The sequence below is a fragment of the Rhinoderma darwinii genome, chromosome 2, assembly GCF_050947455.1.
Source record: "Rhinoderma darwinii isolate aRhiDar2 chromosome 2, aRhiDar2.hap1, whole genome shotgun sequence".
Lineage (NCBI taxonomy): Eukaryota > Metazoa > Chordata > Amphibia > Anura > Rhinodermatidae > Rhinoderma > Rhinoderma darwinii.
Window position 1 is genome coordinate 393,613,357 of NC_134688.1, and position 20,786 is coordinate 393,634,142.

The 20,786-nt window shown below is 37.4% G+C and overlaps 1 protein-coding gene across 1 annotated transcript in view; it reads right to left on the reverse strand.

The window, feature by feature from the left end:
- Positions 1-20,786, reverse strand: part of IL1RAPL1 (interleukin 1 receptor accessory protein like 1) — a 1,275,811-nt gene that overhangs the window by 286,216 nt on the left and 968,809 nt on the right. The gene's annotated exons all lie outside the window — the stretch shown is intronic.

A 20,786-nucleotide genomic window follows, 5' to 3' on the forward strand; every position in this document is an offset into this window, starting at 1 on the left:
TTATGTAAAGCACATAATTGTGTAGGTAAACACATTAAATATGTTTATGTATTGGTAATTATATTAGAAATATTTTTTTAATTAAATGTACATTGGTATGGTAATATTACATAAACCATATAGTTCCTATAACCAGGTACCAGTGGGCATTGCATAAATTATGACTAGGTATTATTTCTACAAAACAGATTCATTTACAGTACAGTAAATCTAATATTCATGGTACATTCAGTAAAACAATTTGTATAGATAGATAAATAGATATATGCTCATCCTTTATTATCTTACATCACTAAACATCATTTATTGTATTTGATATTTATTCCACTGATATGCAAGATTTTAGTTTTAGTTAATACTTTTAGTAATGCATCTGTGCTTCCCTATTGGGTTCATTTAATATCCCAGTAAGAATGTTGGCTAGAAAGAGTGAGTGATCGGTTGGAAAGATCTATTTCTTCCAGTTCATGGTGAAGTTAATGATTATTAATTGTGTTTAGTAGTCAGCTGAATAATTCCCATGTTCATCCTCCAACAGAGCAGGGAACTGCAATTTTGAATGTTTCAATTAGTTTTTTTTCCAGTGCTGCTACCCTTAGGCCTCATTTACACGAGCGTAATATACGCGCGTGCGATGCGCGTGCTTTTCACGCGTGTCGTACGCACCTATATTACTCTATGGGGCAGTTTAGACGATGCGAGAATTTTGCGCAGCGTGAGTGCATTGCGTAAAACTCACGACATGTTCTATAATCGTGCGTTTTTCACGCATCCACGCACCCATTGAAGTCAATGGGTGCGTGAAAACCATGCATGCCGCACGGAAGCACTTCTGTGCGAACTGCGTGATTCGCCCAAGAGCTGTCAAAAGGATGAATGTAAACAGAAAAGCACCACGTGATTTTCTGTTTACAAACATCCAAATGGAGTGTCAAATTAGAGATGAGCGCACCGAACTTCACCGGGTTCGGCCAAACTCGTTTTGACCGAACCCGGCAAAAAATGTTCGGGTACGCGACGTCAGGAGACAGTCACTGCCCACGGTGCTGAAAGACTTAAACTGTTTCAGCACCATGGACAGTGACTTTCGATCACAATATACATATACGTGTAAAAAAAAACAGAAGTTCGGACTTACCGATAAGTCCCGGCTCCTTCCTCCAGTCCGACCTCCCGGGATGACAATTCAGTCCAAGTGACAGCTGCAGCCAATCACAGGCCAAGCACAGGCTGCAGCCAATCACAGGCTGCAGCGGTCTCATGGACTGCCGCATCATCCTGGGAGGTGGGGCCGGATGACAAGAGAGGGACGCGTCACCAAGGCAACGGCCGGGAGACCGGACTGGAGGAAGCAGGTAGTTCATGGTAAGTTTGAACGTCTTTTTTTATTCACAGGTTGGTGTATATTGTGATCGGCATTCACTGTCGAGGGTGCTGAAAGAGTTATAGCCGATCAGTTAGCTCTTTCAGCACCTTGGACAGTGACGGGCGTCGACTAGCCTCATCTCTATGACGGAGCTCTATGACGGAGCTGTCAAATGCCTTTTGCGCGCGCAAAACGCAGCGTGTAAATCAGGCCTTATAGAGAGTCCACTTATATTATAAAGCAGGGGTCTTAAACTCGGCCGCATTGCTTTCAGATTTGATACAATACAAATTATTGTTCATAAATTCGTTATTTGAACTACTATAACAATACTACATGACTATATTAATATTACATTACTATAACATTACTATAATACATTACTATAATACTATAATAATACTACATTATTATAACATTGCTACATTACTATAATAATACCGTGTTTCTTTTTAAACTTACCAAAAATTTGCAAGTTTACTCCACGTGCTTATTTTAAAGTCCCGTTTTCCAGTTTAAGTGTCGCTAAATGCAGTCTGGCTGCTCAGTTGGCAGCGTTTGGCAGACACAATAATGTCAAGATTGGGCAGCCCCTTTTTAGATAATGCCACAGTGCCCTCTGTAGATAGTGCCACAATGCCTTCTGTAGATAGTGCCACACACCCCTTTGTAGATAGTGCCACAAACCCCTATAGATATGCTCCACTCACACCCCTATAGATATTGTCACCCCCTATAGATAGCACCATTGGGGCTCCCTATATGAGTGGAATCCCGTGCCAAAGCGTTGCCGACGCTCTGACCGGGGATTTCTCTGCTGGAGGAACCCCTGAAGTCACTGTCCATATATGGACAGTGACTTCAAATGCTCCTCCAGCAGAGGAATCCCTGAACCGAGCATTGGCAATGCTCTGGCTGGGGATTCCACTCTTAGAGGGAGCCCCAATGGAGCTATCTACAGTGAGGGGGGTGTAGCGCTGTCAACAGGGTGGTGTGTGTGGGGCACTATTTACAGGGTTTGGGGTTTGCACTATCTACAGGGGGCTGTGTGGTCATTGCTCACCTACCAACAACGATCCAGCAGTGCAGGAAAGGGACTGCGCTCCTTCATGACGTCATGAAGGAGTGCCGGCACGCTCTTCCTTCAGCCGGCTCTCTCCTCTCCTGAGGGATTTTCGGTGCCCCGCGGGCTGCAGATGACAGCCTCAGGGGCCGCATGCAGCTGGCGGGCCGTGTGTTTGAGACCCCTGCTATACAGCATCATCAATTTGATGAACAATATACATTATATAATAGAAACAGAATTGCCACTTAATATAAAAATTATGTGTAAGTACATACAGTGTAATAATAGGTATACTAAAATGTACATACACTTTTTTAATACATTTAGGATATATTATATGACAGTCTGTATGTAGTTATGTAACCCAAAACTCAGTGGTATAACAGTTGAGGTCAAGAGTGTGCAACCATAATGGGGCTTCAGTGGGAGACAGTTCGACTGAGACTGTAAATTTATGACCAATGATCCACCTGTTTGAGCCCCTCTCTCTTATTGAAATAATGTGGAGCGGTTGTGACTCTATAAATTGATTGTGAATATGTAGGATTATGAATAACAAATACAAATCTTAATCAAATTAATGGATATAGGCATAGGATGCTTCTGCATTTGTTACCATGTAGACTCTGCATCCGATCCCAGTACATAGCACATGCTAAGAATGGATGTTGTGTAAAGGGACACTAGGTAGAGTCTATATTATGTCCTCCAAATGCTACTTTAATTATTATGTTGGTTCTGTAAGGTATTATGAATGATATGGGAGCTCAGGTCAAAAATCAACTTGGAGACCCATAGAACATTAGCTATGCCCCTGACAGTGCTATTGGGAACTCCAACTAACAGGAGTGATTTATTATATTAGGGAAGTGCTATATAAAGGTTTTATTTATATATTTTGAGTTTTTGTTGTGACTTCTGTTCAAAAACTCATATTTGTTATTTTTGCCACGCAGAAAATAATACATTTTAAAATGGTATTTACATTTTCATTTCAACCCATTATGTCTATTAGCCCATATTTGCCTATTAACTAATTAATTAACTAATTAATGTGGATATTGATGCTCCATTACTTATGCTCAATTAATAGTGCTTTCTAGCCCTTTTAGTGCCCAAGGCAAAATAGAAAATGGTGCTCCTTCTCCAAACTGAAGGTTGAAAAAGTTCTCGAAGAACTGTAAATCTGCCTAATACTGCTTATTTTAGTCATGGAAGGGTGCTATTGCCTTGACTTATCATTAATGAACTTCTAGTCCCTGAGATGCATCTTTATGTTTTATGATAGCTTACAGAGGTTGGACAGGCCCTATTAAATGGCATTCACATGGTTATTACTGCCACTGCATGTGTTTAAATGTGCCCTCATACTACAATATTTGTTACAGATCTTGGAAATAAGGAGAATACAACTTTTTGAAAAATAAATCTGACCCCTTTATTGACAATATTGTTCAATTAATAATCCCATGTTAATACATTGTGATAATTTGTGTAAAATAAGAATATCAATTATTTAATTTTAAAAACAATCGGATTTAAACTCTAATTTTGCAAGTGCAGGTTAAAAAATTACAGGAACTGTGGTTTAGTGCTGCATGTGTCCTGGTCACTGGGTGCCAGGGAGGCAACAAGCCGCTCTGCCTTGTCCAGGGTATTTAGAAATGGGACTAGGGAAGCAAACAAAATCTTTGCCCCATATGAAGTATGGTCTAGTTAAGAATGCCTGTAATGTTCTTCACTTAGAGCTTACTATAACACATATTTTATAGACATTTTAAAGTTTAAAATTTGCAGATTATTAATAATTACTATAGTTAAATATTACACCAATAATTTAGAATTGGAGATTGGAGTATTTGTACTAATATACTATATACAAATCAATTAAGCTAAAGCATATATATGACCAAAAACACATTATAAAGCAGACTCATCCACAAAAATTCTAAACTCTAAAAACACGTAAGTCCTTGAAATATCTTTTCCTGCATCTGTTTACACATTTGTATTAAAAGAGCTTCACAGTTCAATATGTGAAATGTAGCCTTGGGTTATTAAAGAAAAGGGCAAATATATAGAGCAAAAATCCTGCAATAAAAAAGATCATCAAAATAGCAGTAGAGTGAGGACGACACATCATATACACAAAGTTGACTTTGTGAATTAAAAATAAGCTTATTTTAATGACGCATGTTTGCACATATACAGATGCTTAAGTCGATCGAAATTGAAAATGCATCTGCTGGCAGCTCTTGTGTTACTTCAAAATGTGTTCTTAAAAAGTAGTTGTGTTCAGCATGGTGGCAGCGTATCAGGGTTGTCTCATCATAGACATTGGTGGCATATTACTAGAATATGCCACTAATGACTGACTGGTGAGAGCCAATTCCTATAAGCCCTGTCAATCTGCTAGAATGAAGTGACAACAACACTAGAAATGCGCTATGCCACTTAATTTTAGCTTTTTAGCCACATGACTGGCCATTATAGTCATTATATAGCATGGAAAATATACGAATTACCACTGTATAGAAATATATAGATAGCTTTTAAGTCATTACCATTGTTTCTAATTACATATACACTAAGTAGCAACCAACACCATTAGTAACTAATGGCATTAAGCCTTTAAGGGTATGCCCTTAAATAATAAGTCTTTCAAATTTTTATTTAGCTATTTCTACATTTTTATGGTCACCTTCATAATATAAACATATGTGAGTAACCATCAAAACAACCCTTACTGGCCAACATTAAAGTCTCACCGGGGTTGTCGACCAGCTTTCTCCTACTGCCCCACTTCTGTAAGCGCCACAGCAATAATAGACTGTCAAATTTTGCACATATACTGAACTGTATAGAATTACCTTTATTTGCCTCAAAAATTATCATTTGCTCCAGACTGCCCAACTGATTAAATATAGTAAATAGCATTTGTTGCATGTACTGATAAGTCCAAATTAAAACAAACTTGTTGTACAAATCACATTATTATAAATAAGAGATGAGGTGAACCTTGAAACTGATTTGCTAATTGATGAATTTCGCATTTTAGAACTGTATTTGCCATATTGAAGACAATGGAGGCTTAGGCTATTTTTCACACGTAGCAGAATTGCGCAGATTTTCAGGCGGAAAATATGCCTTCAAATCAGCATCAAAATAGGCATTATTAGGTCTGCTTTTTCATCTAGATTTCCCTCCGGATTCTGGGTCGGAGTTGCGGCAGAATTTTCTGCAGCAAATACAACCCGCGTGGACGTACTCTGAGGGCATGGCCCCACGTGGCGTATTTCTTCCGCAACTGTCCGCATCAATGCCGCACAGAATCTGCGTTGCAGATTCTGTGGCGGATCTGCCCAAAATGTGCAGTAAATTGATGCGGACTAGCCGTTGCGTATTGAGGTGAAAGTACTTCCCTTCTCTCAGTGCAGGATAGAGAGAAGGGACAGCACTCTCCCTAGTGAAAGTAGAATTTCATACTTACCGGCCGTTGTCTTGGTGACGCGTCCCTCTTTCGGCATCCAGCCCGACCTCCCTGGATGACGCGGAATTCCATGTGACCGCTGCAGCCTGTGATTGGCTGCAGCCGTCACTTAGACTGAAACGTCATCCTGGGAAGCCGAACTGGAGAAAGAAACAGGGAGTTCTCGGTAAGTATGAACTTCTATTTTTTTTACAGGTTGCTGTATATTGTTATTGGTAGTCACTGTCCAGGGTGCTGAAACAGTTACTGCCGATCGCTTAACTCTTTCAGCACCCTGGACAGTGAATATTTACTGACGTCGCCTAGCAACGCTCCCGTAATTACGGGTGCACACACATAGTCACCCGTAATTATGGGTGCACACACATAGTCACCCGTAATTACAGGAGCCCCATTGACTTCCTCAGTCTGGCTGTAGACCTAGAAATACATAGGTCCAGCCAGAATGAAGAAATGTCATGTTAAAAAACCAATACGCTCCGCAGCACACATAACATGTACATGACATCTGCGGACTTCATTGGGGAATTTAGAATCTCCATTGAAGTCAATGGAGAACTTCCGCAATGAGTCTGCAACCAGTCCGCCACAGGTCCGCGACATCCATTGTATGCTGCAGACACCAAATTCCGCACCACAGCCTATGCTCCGCAGCGGAATTTTCCGCATCGTCTAAACGAACACTACTAAAAAGCAGTGAAAGGCAATGGAGAAACGGGTCCGCTGCGGATTAACGCTGCGGAGTGTCCGCAGCGGAATTCCAGAGCAATTCCGCCACGTGGGGTTTTGCCCTTAAGGTGAAAGTTTAATGTTACACAGAAAAAAATAATATTTGGATAGTTTATAGATTACTTTGCAACCTAGATTTTTGTCATGTTGCACTGATGTCTACCTTTGCAGGATGGCTCTTTAGAAAAATTGTTAATGAGATTCCAATGGGAATTCCATTTCAAATATTTATACTTCAATCATTCCCCTCCTACTGTGTGATAATCAGGGACAGATTGGCCATCTGGCAGTTCTTGTTAATACCAGATTGGCTGGTGCACAGTGGACTGGTTGGCTGACACCCATTATAGCTGAGGACTGAAGCTTATTCACACTGGGTATCTGATCAAGCTTATCTGTAAGCATTCCCTAAACAGACAGTTTGATGGAAAAAAAACAGTGCCAGTGCCAGTCCCTAGCCCGATAAGCTCCATTCTAAGTCAATGTCTTAGGTTTGAGTGGCACGTGTGCGGCAGGTATTCTAGGTGTGAGTGGCACATGTGCGGCATGTGGCCTAGGTTATTTATATGCACAAATTATATAGTGGCGTTATTCATGTGTAAAGTATATATAGTGGCATTATTCATGTGTATAATATATATAGCAGGACAAAATTCATTTAATATTGATCACATCTAACATAGATGTGATCGATATTAGGTGAATCCTGTGTGTCAGAGGCATGTAGGACATGCTCTCAGCCAAGCTGTATGTTCAGCTGAACTGTCCTGCTGCTATACTTAACAGGTAATCAGTCACTGTTCCTGTATGTGAGTTCTGGCCCCTGTACACATTCAGCCCATCACATGCAGTGCAGTTTTGTGGGATTTATTGATTTATTATGAAATATCAGAATAGCACAAATTGAAGGCATAATTTCAAGGAGCTTCAGAAATAATGTACAATGTTTTTGTATATCTGGAGGGTGGGCTCACTACTGTGCAAACATATTGCATGGACTGTAGGTGAACCTCTGTGTTGTAAAATTCCAGGGCTGCTTTTATGTCCCAGTTCAGCCCTGATGATCGTTGTCTCATCACAGCATCCTGCATTCTGGCACATACTACACGCACTTTCCACCTCTCCTGCTGTGAAATTAGTTTTTACCCCTACATTGCGGCAGCCAACTTGGTCCTACCTGCTCTCACCCAGCTATAATAACTCGTTAGACCTCCCTTTCTCTTTGCTCATGCTTAGATAGTTCTTATCAGTCACTGCAGCCTGCAGAGAGACTACGCACCTGCAAAGAGAACAGTCTGTGTGCTGTGGAGCCTAAGGAAAGCTTCTTTTAATTTAACCTGACTACAGATGAGATTGTTTGTAGTCATGATTTACTGGTAAACCACAGAATTTGGAGTTTTTAGAGTCTTAAATTGCGAAAAAAAATGTACCTTAGCAGAAAATATGTGAATTTTGTCACTCTGATGAACCCACAAACAGCTCTACTCTTAGTGAGATTATTTTATGTATTACAGGGGTTATCCTGGATAAGAATAAAGGGACTGCTTTATTCCATTAATGACACCATATGTGTTCATATTCTAGCTCAAAAACATGTGTTGTTGCTGGAGAAAAAAAGCAAATAATTTTTCTAATACTGGACAGCCCCTTTAATTAATTGTCCTCATTCATGTATGTTATAAACAATGGGGAAAATGTACTAATGTGTCTGCAGCTCGAATGTTTCATAAATTGCGCCAAAATCTGGCACAGTTTGGCGCATTTGTTGCTATACCAGATGTTTGCGCCTTACTAGACACCTTTAAAAAGTGTTCAGATAAAGGGGCTTAGCTTATCTGAAAAGGGAAGTGGCTTAAAATACGCCATCGCACGAATAAAACAACTGGCAGAAAATTATTTTGCAAACTAAGCCAAATCAGAGGTGGTATAAGAACTAGAAAAGTCTTTATAGCAGGTAAAGTAAGATGCACCAAATTTATCATACAGCATTCACCACTGTGATAAATTTGGTGCATCTTCTGACTGTCTGGTCTAAGTTTACACTGTTTAAATCTTAGACTGCATTAGTGCATCTGCCCCAATGTTCTCTATTCATTAACGTTTACAATCATTTGTTTAGTTGGGTCTGTCTCATACATGACGCCTCTATCCTTAGCACCCATGCTATTGTATGTTAAATGCTGACAGGAAAAAAATCAGATTAATTAATTACATTCATCTTTTTGTTCTTAATTAAAATGTTCTAGGAAGTGACATCTTCTTCAATACAAGTTTAATTCACACAATTAACAAACATCAATAAAGCTAATAATCTTCAGTCACCTGGGAAAATTTTAAGAAAAATTGATTTGGAAACTGCAAAAAAGATGTTCAAAATATGAAGAAGATCTTGCCATTTAGAACTGCAAAGCTTTTTGTCAAGCAGATAAGAGTAAATTATCACAATAAAATAGCTGAGAAAATGTGTATTGATTTAAATATTAGAGGCAATTCTGAAAACTGTCAAAAGTTTAGTATGAATCAATTTTGAAAAGACAAAAACATGCAATCTGAGATAAATCGCTTAGCCATAAATGCACTTGTTTTACATAGAATACAAATATAATAGCATATTAATGTGATCACAAATTCTGTCTGCAGGTAATCATAGATGTATTGTTTTAGCACCATGGACAGTGCTGTAAAATGTTTTGCTTTATATTACATGTTACTTGCAAGAGCATAAGAAGCTGTGGTGGACTAAATTTCACTTCACTAGCATAAATTTTTATAAAGCCGATATTGTTATTTTATTTTACAATGACCATTAATCTGAGCCTACATGGCCACAAGGAACTGTGCAACTACCAATCATATGTAAAATTGTCCTTGGAGGTGGAATGATCCGTTATTGATTAAAAGTTGATTGCCTAAACTCTATTTATTTGCATCAAAAAGGTGAACTATTTAGTAAACTGTATAAAGAGGTGCGCCATCTCTGATAAGTTCCCATTCCTTTGGATAGTGTGCAGCTCCAAAGTTTGGTCTTAATGTCAACATAGAAATTTAACGTATCTTAACATTTTCTAAGAAGAGTATGAAAATCTAAGACTATATTCCAATCTCAATGGGGAATGTAATAGGATCTGAAAAGGGGGTTATCCGTTTCTTTAAAATTGATGGCCTATACTTATGATCATCAACATTAGAGGTTTCCAAAATAATAATAATAAAATACATACTTTGTCATCATTCATGTAGTCATACAAGACCATGAAGATGTGGTATGGAAACTGTTAGCATTAAGTTAACCTATTATCATCACCAAAGTAAAATGTTGTTAACTTTGTATATAACATCACTAATAATACATATGTGAGAAAATAATAAAGTGTGCCATTGACTTGGCTCTGGATTTTGTAGCTAGTGTATACTGTGAATTTAACATCTTCTTCTATCCTAAATAATGTAACTCATGGTAAGGATAAAAATTAATCAATAAAGCACCATTCCTCCTATTCTTGATGTGAAGAGGGAACTTTTTACTACTTATACAGCATATATGACAAATAAAATCTGTTTTATGTTCTTTGAAAATGTATCTATGCTCTAAATCAACAGATAAATCTTATGACATAAGAATACTCATTATTGATACTGTCTTGTATGATATTTTACATTAATAACTAGCTCTGAATTGTTTGTATAGTTATATGTAAACAATTTTTTAACTAAATTCTCAGGACATGCGATTCTATGTTTGTATAAAAGAACCAATATTTATTATAACAATTTGTTATGTCAAACATTCAATAGAATTTAAAAACATTGTTTAATTTTTATTTTTTTTAAATCTGTTTTATATAACTTTTTACCAATTACCATTGTTCATATATGTTCAAATAAATATACTGTATATGTTTTGATATTATATTACACAAGCAGATCTAGCAGTAACCAAATTGACTGTCGGCGCTTTATGCTATTTGCGTAGCGTGCCCTTTCTCACTCACCGTAAACAAGTGGCGGGCTACACAAACCGCTGTACCGCACCATGGCAGTCAAGTCAGCGACTGCTATATCTGTAGTACTCATAGCATTCTTTGATGATAAAAATATGAATTTACAGAGGACGAGATAGCATTTAATAATGTGCATTGATCACCTAAAGGCTTTATAGGTTTTCTTTAAACACTTCGATTACATTAGTCTGAAACATAGGTCTACTTTGTACCCGTCATGGTGTGTATAAAAATATCCTGAGGGGCATCAAGGCTTTCATATCGATTGAAAAGACCAGAGTCTAACTTGATGCCCTTTTGCCTAGAACATAAAAAACAATTATCATATATAGATTAGAAGGAAATCTAAATAGATAATCGTATTTACCATTATGTATCATAAACCAGAAAGCAGGTGCATCTTGACATTTTACTTGCCCGCAATATCATTATAGCAACAAACATACACTAAGGTTTACCAAGAATGCTTTTAAGAAGAAACTTGTACTTCTAGTCTCCTAGGAGATTTTTAAAAGCAGTAAAAAACTAACAGGTTGATCCACTAACAACTTTAAATTTATAATATCTTTGAAAGTATGAATATTTCAAAGCAGTTTGAGGTCATTATATGATTCATTCAGGATTTACAGATTACATGGATAAAACAGCAGTTATGGATAAGCTATGTTGAAGAAAAGAAATGAGCTAAAATAAAGTACAATAAATAATGGACTAAAATGGACTAAAAAAATCAAAACCACATTAAATAATTTGGCCAGAGGCTGATCTAGCCAGATAGGACATGTGAGAGTCAGTGTTCTTTGTATGTGTCTATGGAATATAAAGAAAATATGTACTACACAAGTTCTCAACCTATAAATTTTTGGGAATTTTTTAAGACAGAGAAGTGATTTTTTTTTAAGTTCCCGGCTTTCATCTTAACTTTAAGAGGCTCTCAACCCCATCCTAATAACTCAGTAGTCAATAACTAACTCTAAAAAAATATTACCCCGAGTATTATACATTATTATCGCTTTGGTAGACATTATTAATTTGGGTAATTTTGGTGACCAAATTAAAATATTGTATCACTTGATTAGCTCTGCCAGAAAAAAATTCCACTTAATATCGGTGTAAAGAGACATAGAATAGACAAGAACTGTACAAAAAGTTGGGGCTGTTGTCTATTCCATGCCTCATTACTGTGATAAAAAGACATGACTGTGTAAAGAGGTATAGAATAGACAAGAACTGTCCAAGAAGTTGAGGTTGTTGTCTATTCCATGCCTCATTACTGTGATGTTAATCATCCTGGCAGGTAGACATTTCACAAAGCCTGTGGAAATTAATTCACTGGTTTGATCAGTGGACACATTTTTATTTCACAGTAATATTACCTTACTATTCTAGTAGGACAAATGTTATTTTTCATAACATTTCTATAAACACTGTTAAGCCGTAACATTAAAACCTCCTGCAGTTACCCCTTTATGGGATAACAGGAATATTAGTGAGTTTGACGGCCTCCCAGACTTTTTGTTTTGGATATCACATTTATTTAATAATGCACAATTAAAAACTTTTACTAAACTTTTACTAAACTGCAGAGACTGTACAAGGTTCCTGATCACACTCTGTTCAGATATTCTCAAATAAAACATGCCTTTTTGGCTATTAAATATAAATCAAAGTTTGTTCCTACACCTTTTCTTTCTTTAGATTGTTTAAAAAACTAGAAAGGATTTTTGTCCTGACTATATATTACTGCTGCTAATAGTAATAAAGATAAAAAATAATAATAGTAACAATAATAATAGAAATTGATAAGATAGTAACGGTAAACTGTTGTTCACTTTATTTATGAAGCATTAGGACATGAATAACTGTAGAAGAAACGTGTAAAATACAGACAGCCAAAACAAGAAAGGAAAAAGTACTTTACAGATAAAAAAAAAAAGGTAATGATATAATCATGTTACTGAAAATGAGTTCACACCGATTCCTTAAATTACCATAATGTGAATAAGCAGCATTCCCTTGGTAAATGAGGGGGTCTAAGAGAAACTTGCAGCTTCATCTCCTTCCCTATTTTGTCAGAAGACATCTGCTTCTCTCTTTGTCATTATGCAATAGACAGATTCCCATGAGTTGTGATAAAGCTGCTTGCAAATGTTAGTTATGTTAGCTAACAAGATAAGCTGTGCGCTGATGAATAAACATACAGTATGACTCTTAGTCTATGAAGTTGTACCTCCTACAAGACTCAACACAACATTTTATATGGCTAAAAGCGAGAGGTTTAGCTAAGGTTCTTGCGACTCCTGGGATGTGTGAAAGAATATCTTGTAATACATTTACAAAAAACACATGCATAAAAGTACTATACCATGAAAATAGAAATATAAGAGAACCAATACAAAGTACTGAGTTTTAAACTAGATACAGTACATTTTAGGGCAAAGCTCTATCCACGTGAGAGTACTCTATGAGGAGTAACAGTACATACAAGATGTAAGGACATAACAGTTGTAGGGTTTTCAAGGACAAAATAAATTGAAAAAAATGAAATAAATTAGAAAGATAATAAAATAGTTTGAAAACATTTCCGATGTGGGGTGAAGGTTTGAAGGCCTCAGAAATTGCAAATGATATGCAAAAGACAAATCTAAAGAGAAGAACAGACATGAGGGTCCTGGATATCAACATGTGAGGTGGAGTATTAGAAAGGAAAAGGTCATGGGCAGAGTAAATGATGTATAAGGGTAAGTATACAGAGATTGACAAGGAAATGCAGGGATATTGCCGCATCATTGCAGATCACTGTTAGAAGTTTGACGTGTATTTTCTGTGGAAAGGTGCCACGTGAAGGACAGGAGGACAGGTGAATGAGCCCAGCAGCAGATAATGGTCAGATTGGAGAATCACCAATTGGGCTTCCAAGGAGAATGCTGAAAATGTTCAACCCTGAATATTATATGTGCATGGACTAGAAGAGGACACCTAATAATCATAATTATAGCATATGAAGCATTTTCATATAATAATATATTACATATAAAGTTATTACCTATTTATCCAGACCTCTCCTTTTGAGGGGAAAACATTAAAAGTAGAGCAGCAATATAAATTTCTTGTCATTACAGTACATTTTCTTATTTCTTAAAAATTGGTTAAGAATATTTCCCTTGATTGTTTTTGAAGGTCTTTGTGCAGACATTTACACATCCTTACCCACGAGGTTATTACGTTTTTTATATACAGTTCTTTTCATTTAACAACTAACTTTCACTTACAAAAATGCGGTTTAGATTTTTCTTTATTGAAGAAAGTTACTGCTTAACCTTGGTGTTACAGACAAGTTATAAAATGAAAGTAAAGATGAAACACCATAAGTTGTGAAATTTAAAGGTCAAAAACATCATTTGCTTGCTTTGCGATTGAGTAAAACATATATAATCTACACATACAGTATATACACTTGACTCAACATGAGAGCAATTATTTCATACTAAGTGCTATTCATATTATGTCTAACCCCTAATGACTGTCAATACGCCTTTTCTACGGCAGTCATTATGGGGACTTATGCCACAGTGCTGCCTTTCCACGATGCTGTGAGGTATCTTGCGCCAGCTAGAGCTGGTGCGGGATGTCTAAAGACAATTTGTCTCCTGCTCTTATGATCGAGATAGGAAATACTTCCGATCCCGATCATTTAACCCCTTAGATGCCATGGTCAGAAGCGACCGTGGCATCTAAGTGGTTTCAAACGCCCCCAGGTCTGCCAAAAGTGTATGCTTATTAGAGCCTGCAAAAGTTTTACGATGACAGGCATAATAAACTTCAATACATAAGTATTGAGGTGTATTATAAAAGCGCTTAAACGATGTTGCATAGTGAGGTCCCATTGTGGGAATAAAAACAAAGTAAAAAATAGATCAATAAAGTTTATCATTAAAAAAGGAAAAAGCCCAAAAATTGAGAATCCCATTTTTCCCCTTTCAAAATGCTTTATTATAAAAATAAAAATTAAAAAAAAATCTACATATGTATAATTGGTTTTGCTGCAGTGGCAGATTCTACAAGAGGGTGTGTGTGACACTATCATCTAGGGGGTTGTGTGGCCCTATATAGGGGGAGGGCTGTGTGGCACTATATACAAGGGGGTGGCACTATCTAATAGGATGGCTGTGTGGCATTATACAGGGGAGGGCTGTGTGGCGTTATCTACTGGCGGTGACACTATCTACAAGGAGTGTGTGTGGCACTATCTATAAGGAGGGGGTTGTGTGGTACTATCTACAAGTGGGGATGTGTGACACTCTACAAGGGGAGGCTGTGTGTTGTGCTATCTACAAGGGGGCTGTGTGTGGCGCGATCTACAAGGGGGGCAGTGTGGGGCGCTATCTACAGGGGATACTGAAGCGCTATATACAGAGGGCACAAAGCTGACATCAGTACTGTGTGGGGCACAAAGGGGGCATGGGTACTTTTATTGTGTCGTGCACTGAGTGATCATTATTACCATATGGGGCAATGTGGATTATGAGGTTGTTTAGACGATGGTGTATAGGTGGGTAGGATGCTGGAAAAGCGAGAAACCAACATGTCTGTGTTTCAAATTCTGCAGATATGTGTCGTGGCTAAAATAAGTCATCACAGTGGACTGGGTCGGATGAAAAAAAAAGGGGAAAGTGAATGACTCTAATCAGACAAGACATCACATTTGAGTGACTTTATAGACATGTGCTGTAATCATTTATATAATCTGCAGATCTCCTGTGAATAACTGGCATCTACCACTATATCATCACTATATGGTGGTAATATTGGCCTTTGTAGAGTGGATTTTATTCAGTAACAGTATGGTGGTATTATTCAGTCACTATGTGGTTATGGTGTGGTGGTATTATTCAGTAATAGTAGGAGAGTATTATTTAGTCACTATGTAGTGGTAATATGTGGTCATGGTGTGGAGGTATTATTCAGTAACAATTTGGTGTTATAATTCAGTCACTATGTGATGGTAATATGTGGTCATGATGTTGAGATATTATTCAGTAACGTTATAGTGGTATTATTCAGTAATCATGTAGTAGTAAAATATGTTAATGCTATGTCTAAATTATCCAGTAACAGTATGGTATTATTGATTCACTATCTGGTGGTAATATGTGGTTATGGTGTTGAGGTATTATTTAGTAACTGTATGGTGATGTTATTGAGTAATTATGTGGTGGTAATATGTGGTCATGGTGTGGCGGTACTATCCAGTAACAGTATGGTGGTATTATACAGTCACTATGTGGTGGTAATATGTGGTCATGATGTGGGATATTATTTAGTAACAGTATGGGGGTATTATTCAGTGACTATGTGATGGTAATGCGTGGTAATGAAGTGTAGGTTTTTCAGTAACAGTATGGTGGTATTATTCAGTCATAATGTGGTGGTAATATGTGGTCATTGTGTGGCTGTATTATTTGGCCTGTCTATAGTGGTTTTACATGGTAACTGTGTGACAGTATAACTTAGGGGTCTACTATCTTACATAGATTTGTTTTTATGACAGGGCAAATAATTTGGGGGCAGGTCTACTGCGAATACATGTTTCAGGCACTAAATAAATTATTTTAATTCATCAGTGTAATATCCAGGGACAGTTTACTGCTGGGCCACTGTTTTTGTCAGCCTATTTTGTGTTATCAAAGTTGTCTATCTATCTATCTATCTATCTATCTATCTATCTATCTATCTATCTATTTGAAGGAGGGCATATGTCTTGGGGCTTGTGCCCCTGAGCTTTAAGACCCTAGCAACACCCCTGCTCTCAATATTCTGTTTCTGGTCCCTAGTAACACCAAAAACTCTTCTTTATTGTTAGAAGTTTCATTGTTAGGCCATGCCAATTTAAAGTGGTAGATCTCTGTATTCAGGTCTAGATTGTTTCTACAGATCTTCTCCTGGTATACCTGGTCATGCGCCACCACTCTTATATGCCAAGCACTTTTCAAAACATTATTTTCTTCTTCCTCCTTGTACAGAGTGCTCCCTTGCCACTCATGTCATAAATCAATCCTGCAGCATAAGAGAACAGCATGTTCCAGGACCAGCAGGTCCTGCATCCTGTTTCTTCATGGCAATGCCGCATTCACCCATTTGAGAAATAAAACATATTTATTCTCAACTCTTGTGTCTCTAAGCAAGCCTTAGAAAACTTATAACAAGATAAATCAAAGTTGTAATGTATAGCTATTTGGTGGACTCATGCTCAATTGAACTAATTTAGAATGTCAGTTTGCCTGGAACTCTTCTGTTTGTTACAAAAAATTTTGAAAGCGGAGTTAATTTAAAAAATAGATTTGCAAGAGTTCCATTGGTTCTAGTCCTTTATGTTCAACTTTTCTACATTAATCTTTTGTTACTTTATTTATGTAGGAACCAGCATTTAAAACACTTTTTCTATTGCCTTCTCTTTCATTTTTTAAATAGAGCAGAATCTATATAGCTTTAAACTGCAAAAAATGAAACATTGTCATATAGCACAGTCTAATCAAAGTTCTTCAGCATTTTCTGACTATATTCCTATGGAAAAATTTGACTTTTATTTATAGCATTACATGTTGAATAAGTTTCATTTATATATTATTATTAATATTATATCTGGTTTTGATAATTTGTAGCCCAAAAAAAAAGTCCATAATGTTAGTGTTCTTAACTCAGACACTTATGACATTTCTTCAGGAGTTGCCATAAATGTCTGATAGGAGTGGGTCCCATTTCTTTGATCTGCAGTTATTTGGGGACCTCCATTCTTAATATAGGTGTGGATGGCAGAGGTAAGACCCATTTCTATTAGACATTTATTGCATATCCTGAGGATATACCATAAATGTCTAAGTGAGAATACCTCTTAAAAAAGGACATCAAATGGAAGTAAATGCTGTTAAAATGGTGAGTAGGTAAAAGTACAAAGTTATAGGCCTTACCAGCTTCTCAATAACTGAAACCTGACAACACTATTGTGACAAGCACTAGCTTTTAATTGTCCAGTACATTACGGAATACTTTAGTTAAAGAGGATCTGTCACCAGTTTATTAATTCCATATTTCCTAACTAATCTAATATGCGCTTTGATGCTGATAACTACAGTGTGATTTGTTTTAAAAAAAAACTATTCTTTTTAAAGCTATGTTAAGTTTTATACATATGCTAATTTGGCGCTAATAGCCAAATTGGAGGTGACTCTTTCTTTTCACTCTCGGCGGTGTAATGTTTTCTGTATGACACTGTCCAATCGTCATACAGATTCTCCCCCTTCCAGCAACACGGCGTGATCATATAGTATACAGTTTTCATTCCCGACTGTGTTTTCAACTGGTGATATCTCCGGTTGTTTCACAGCTAGAACTGTCATATGAAAGATTAGAATCTCATCTTTCATATGCCACCAGAACTGCTGTCTTAGGTCATCCACAGCCGGAGATTTGGCTATTTGAAGTGATCCCCCTTCCCTCCAGCCTCAGTCTCTCACACTGTGTGAAGCAGCTTCGTGCTGATAGGACAGCGTCAGAGGCTGTGAGGAGGCTCCACCTCAGGAGAATCGCTGCTGTTACCTCCCATTTGTCTAATGAAGGCTCATTTACGTATTTAGAAAGAAGCTCATAACTTTTAAAATAATAAAAGTTTGGGACACAATTTTCACTAGCATTATCAGTGTAACAGTGCCTATTAGATTAGATGGGTGATAGGACATTACTAAACTAGTGACAGACCCTTTTTAAAGGGGTGTTCCAGGATTAGAAGAAAACATGTCTGCTTTCTTCTTAAAACAGCACCATACCCGTGAATGGGTACTGTCTGGTATCGCAGCTCAGCTCCATTAAATGGTATGTAGACAGGAGGGTTGCAGTTTTTGGAAGAATGCAGCCATGCTTTTCTTAATCATGAAAAACTTCTTTAAGTTAAAAATAAAGTAGATCAAAACAATATTCAAACAGAGTTGTTTAAAAAAAAATCCAGCGTAAAACAAAAAGGAAAATAGTGTTTAAAAATATAATATATTTTGTAAGTAAACCCCATAGCGACATCCTGAGCCCACACGATGCCCGGTGGGAGCCTGCTGTTTTAAACACCTGACACCTGCCTGCAATGACTGGGATCCTAGCCCTTTTAACCCCTCAGATGCCGCAGTTAATATTGACCAAGGCATCTGAGCGGTTACACAGAGAGAGGGTGCTCCCTGTTTCCCCTAATCACCACCCCCCACAACAAAATCATATGGTGACGACTGGTTTCCATGGCAGCCGGTGGTTTAGTGAGGAACTCCAGGTCTGCCTTCTAAGCTCTACCATTAAGCCTTGCCAGAGGCAATCCACTGCAATACAAAAGTTAAAAAACCCTTTTTCTCATTTCCTACATAAAATAATGTATACAATCGAATAAAAAATAAACATAATTTGTATCGCCACATCCATAAAAGCCCAAACTATTAAAATATTATGTTATTTAACCCACTGAGTTAACGCCGTAGGAATAAAAAATACAAGCCAGAATTGCTGTTTTTTGGTTACCTTACTTCCCTAATAAAATAAAAGTGAATAAAATGTAATATGTACCCCAAAATGGTACTAATAAATACTACACACAAAAAACAAGCCCTTACACAGCTCCATTAATGGAAAATTTAAGATGTTATGGGTCTCAGAACATGGCAACTCAAAACAAATTATTTAAAAAATATTTCTTTTATTTCGCAAAAATAAAAAATAAAAAATATTAATTTGGTATCACTGGAATCATGTTGACCCACAGAATCACATTAACATGACATTTTTAATGCACGTGAAGACTGTAAAATCTAAACTTCACAAATAGCAGATTTGTTTTTTTTTTCATTTGCACTTCACAAAATAAGTAAATTAGTTTCTCACTACATTATATAGTACATTAAATGGTACCATAAAAAAAATTTAAAATCTCGTCACGCAAAAAATAAGCCCTCATATGGCTGTGTCCACAGAGAAATAACAAAGTTTTCGTTTTTGAAATGCGAAGATGGAAAAACTAAATGAAAAAACTAAAATTGTCTGTGTCCTCAAGGCGTTAGTGAAGTATATTTAATATTATCGCAAAACATCTCAGGTCTCTAAGCCCTATAGTACATATAAACATCAGATGGGGACCCCACTCTGAGCCAGAGTCGAGAAACACGGCAAAAAGCAGATCCCATTCTGGCAGACATATTGCTGCATCCATGATTTTATCAAACTTAAAGAAGCTTGTACAGATTATTGGGATTGTAATTATCATCTTTTAGAGGTTAAAGTACGTTCTGCTAATATGTTCATATGAGTATTCTAAGCTATATGTATGTATCACTTAGAATCTTTATGATTGATTATGATTTTCCAATTTGTTCATAAATTTTGTCTATGATTCTTCGATAATATTTCCTGAAAAATAAAAAATCAGGTTGGCAAAACTGTCCTGGGGGAATGCATGGCTGTCTGCAGTTTACCTTAAGGGCGGATTTACACGAACGTGTAATACGTCCGTGCAACGCGTGTGATTTTCACGCGCGTCACACGGACCTATGCTAGTCTATGGGGCAGTGCAGACTGTCAGTGATTTTTGCGCAGCGTAAAACTCACGACAGTTCCTATATTTCTGCGTTTTTCGCGCATCACGCACCCATTGACATCAATGGTTGCGTGAAAATCATGCGCTCCACACGGAAGCACTTCCGTGGGACGCGCGTGATTCGCGCAACAGCAGTCAAAAGTATGTTTGCAAACATCCAAACAGAGTGTCATAATGATGCCGGCTGCGCGGAAATCATGCAGCCGTGCATCCTGTGTGATGCCACACGGAGCTGTTAAGTGCCTTTTGCGCACGCAAAATGCAGCGTTTTTTGCGTGTGCAAAACGCACACGCTCGTGTAAATCCGCCTTAATAATAACATATGAACAGCAGGTTTTGGAAAAGCTGGACTCATGTCAACTAGCTGGGGCTTCATTCTAAGGGTATGTTCACACGGGCTATTTTCAGCTGTTTTTTGGGCCGTAAACATACCTGAAAAATGGCTGAAAAATCGGAAGCAGATCTACAAACATCTGCCCATTGAGTTCAATGGGGAATATGGCGTTCTGTTC